The sequence below is a fragment of the Thalia democratica genome, chromosome 2 (genome assembly GCF_965202585.1).
Source record: "Thalia democratica chromosome 2, ktThaDemo2.hap1.1, whole genome shotgun sequence".
Classification (NCBI taxonomy): Eukaryota; Metazoa; Chordata; class Thaliacea; order Salpida; family Salpidae; genus Thalia; species Thalia democratica.
In genome coordinates, this window is record NC_139166.1 from 50,339,425 (window position 1) to 50,343,217 (window position 3,793).

A 3,793-nucleotide genomic window follows, 5' to 3' on the forward strand; every position below is an offset into this window, starting at 1 on the left:
TTCATCTGAAAGTAAAAAAATGCAAATAATTTTCAAGGTTAGAATATTTGTTTTAAAGGCAAGTGTTGTGATAAGCTACCTTAAAAATGTTGTACTGAAACGCTTAAAATTTTACTTTGAAACACAAGCTAGTTTAACATTTCTGTGTCATGAACAATTTTTCTTTTAGGCAAGAAATTTTTCGAGCGCTCCGTGTTGGTAAAAAGCTAGCAAAGTTTCAAAGTGATGTTACAAAAAACACGCCCAATTACAGGATTATTAAATCCAAATCTTTTGATTTGTCAAGGCATTCGCTACACACAAGCGCGTCACTTCAAGCTTTTTTTTTCGGTGTGGGAAAATTAAAGTCGACGTGACTGCGAGACTCGAATTAAAAGCACTTGTCAAAATACCTTTTAGAAAACGCTTTCTACACGGATCTAATAACAAAAATTGGTTTTGAAAACTGCTTTTCTAACTTGTGTAGCTATAACTTTTAACTAGTGTGTTTAAATGGTGTGTTGAAATCTTACTTAATAAAATACTTGAATGTTAAGGAATTCAATGTTATATTTTAATCAATAATTATAGCAATTTATTATTCTCGTCAATGTGAAAGCTCGTTGTAAATAGACAAGTTTAAGTAGAAACCTTGGTTTTTAATTATGAAAACTTTTACATTGAATATAATATAAAAGTTTATACTCTAACTTAATATTATTTTTTTATAATTAATTACAATAAAATACAACAAAAACAATGTTATATTCATGTAAACTTGTTTTCGAACACATACTTTTCCCTACACGTAAATTTTATTGATTTAATTCGTATAGCTTTTTAACATGAAGCTTATGTTACTTTTTTTAGTTGATTACAACAAAGCTAATAGTAAAACACGGCTAACATGTCAAAAGCTACCAACAGGAACTTGTCAAGCAAAATTTAACTAAAAGCTGACTATTAATGTACACCATCACCTTAATTGGTGTTATTCAGTCAACAATTAAAGCCCAAAGTAAACGCTTGTGATAAGACAGCAGGAAAACACAGATAAGAGCCCGCAATGGTTGCAACATTAAAGCACAAACAGTCAACTTTTAATCTCGTCGCCAGTTTGACATGAAGTTAAATGAAACGGTAGACTGACTGAACGCTAATCTGAGAATAAAATATAAAACATTAATACCAACTTTAAATAAAAAAATCTCTTTTACAAATAACACTTCAGCAACTTTAATACAACTAATAAACTATTAAAAAATTGAAAGCAATCACTGTTTCTGCTATCTATCATTATTTTAATAATATCCTGTAACCACATTATAATGCGTCCTGACAGCATATTAAACGAATTTCTCAAGCTTAATAAAGTTAAGCAGACTTTTTACGGACGGCAGAGACTCAAATCCCCTCTTAGCTGGCTTAAAGCAGTTGTGCTTGCTGGTGTACATGGGTGGTTGCGAGAGGTAAGCTCAAGCACCCCATTGTAGGCTAATTAATAGGGAAAAGAACAAATAAGTCGAGTGGTAAAATAAATTAGCAGTGCACCTAGGTGCTTGTGTCTTTTGTGTGCTGGTTATCTACACAATAGCGGTTTTGAAAACGCACATACATACATAAGGAAACAATCGATTTTACAGCAATAAAACATGCTCTTTTGAAAGCCACTGAAAGCGGCCAAACACAAAAGAACTTTATGTAAACGGTAGTGTAGCATGAAGATTACAAATCGATTTTAATCAACGTTAATTACTTTGAGTGTTTTCATGAAAAATAATTGGTCGAACGAGGCAAGCTCTAATGATGCGGCACAAACTTAAACCGAAATAAAAAACCCAAAACAAATTAACGAAAATTAAAAGCTTCGGTTTGGTTTAAATCGAACAGGAAACGGCGCAAAAAAGTGGTAGGGTCGGCGACCTTAGCCATTGTGTCTGAACTTTAACTGCGTTGTAAAAAGCGTGTGCTCGCGCAGTCGTAAAATTGGGAAAGAAACTTCGACTCGCTTTTGCGTGTATGTTTCTATTGCAGTCTCCTCTGTTTGGATTTGCTACTTGGCTAGTATTTTGCAAGCAAAGTCTTTTGACAACTAGACAATTACCAATTACACGCCTTTCAACTTATGCTTTGCACCTGCAGAGAAAAAGCAAAAATGCTGCACTGTGGATTTGTTAGCAAAAAACACTAATAACAATGCTACAACCAAATAATAAAGCTGAACAGAATGTTTAAACGAATGCCTGGTTTGTTTTCTTTTCTTTTTAAAACTTAACTTTAACAAAAAATCACTGTAACTTGTAAAGTAACAAAACTAGTATACCTGCTTGCGCAATTTAATCGCCGGCAGAGAAATGAATAAAAAAAATTTTGTCTTGTATCATTTCTCTCTCAAACGAAAATTATTTTTCTTTTCTCTCGCCTCCAAAAATGTTTCTTTCTCTTTTTGTCAAACCTATTGTTTGTTAAGATTATTAACTCGCAATTTTTTTAATTGTAGTTGTTCATTGCCAAAAATATAACATTTATTTTTTGATTCTTTTTACAAAAAGTATTTTAAAGAGAGTTATAAAAAAGTTTTTTTTTGAAATATAATCGTTCAATTGATGATGTTAATAAAGTCAAAGTTTTAAGCAAATTTTTTTAAATGTAAAACTAGAATGTATAACATTGTTTAAACAATTTCTCTAATACTTTTTTATACGGGTTTACAGGCTTATGTATAGTTTTTTTACAAAACATTGCAAAAATTATCAACAACTTCAAAAAAACTTTATACCCGTGGTATATTAATAGTTTAAACTCTTTCTCTGTTTGTTTAACTCATTAATTATGTACTTGAACTTTTTTTAGCGATATTAATAAAACAAATGATAAATAAAAAATAAATTATATGAGTCTTATCTTTTATAGCATTATAACAAACTTTTAAAGACCTGTATGTGTGAATTCCTATTTAAACTTAAAGTTTAAACAAATTTAAAGTTACCCAAAACAGTTTATATTTACTATAAGTAATTTTTCAAACGGTAACTTAGCAATTAAAGTTTTGACAATTTCTTTTTGTGATTAAAAAAGTAAAAAAGTTAATCTAAAAAAAAATAAACAAAAATTACAACAAAAGTAGTTTTTTAACAAATCTAAGTAATGCGATATCATATGTAGTCTGGTCACATCTTTAAAAACGTTTTAGACTGTGGTATAAGTATTTTAGTTTCAAGTATAAATATTCTAAAGTACACTATTACTTAAGATTACTAAACTTAATTAAGTTTTACTAAAAACTAATCCTAGCTGTTTAAAAATCAAAACCAACAGTTTATTTTTGTCACGACTATAATAAAAAAAATAATCGGAATAGTTACATTTTTATCTGACATTTTTTGTAATTTAAGTACTGTAGTTTTAAATTGAATTTTTAGCTGTACATAGTCAGTTCTTTAAGAATCTATAATACAAGCTTATAGTCATTTCGTAAGAAAATAATATAAATTAAAAGTATTAAAGGCTATTTAAGTTTATGGTTCTTTGTTTGTGCTACTATTTTTTTTATATGAACTCGGTTTTATGGAAAAAATATTAGTTCACCACAGGTGATACCTTTTTTAATACCAACTAAAATAGTTTTTTATCAGTTTTTTTCTTATGTTGAAAATTTTTATGGTAAAAAAAAATCAAAATAGTTAATAGCTTATTTAATTAAATACTAAGTTTTAATTTAATTAGAAGGTTTTTTTTTTGAGTAAAAAAAAATAACCTTAAAATATGTTTATATACCTTGATTCTTAAAAATCCAATATAGTTGTTTACATTT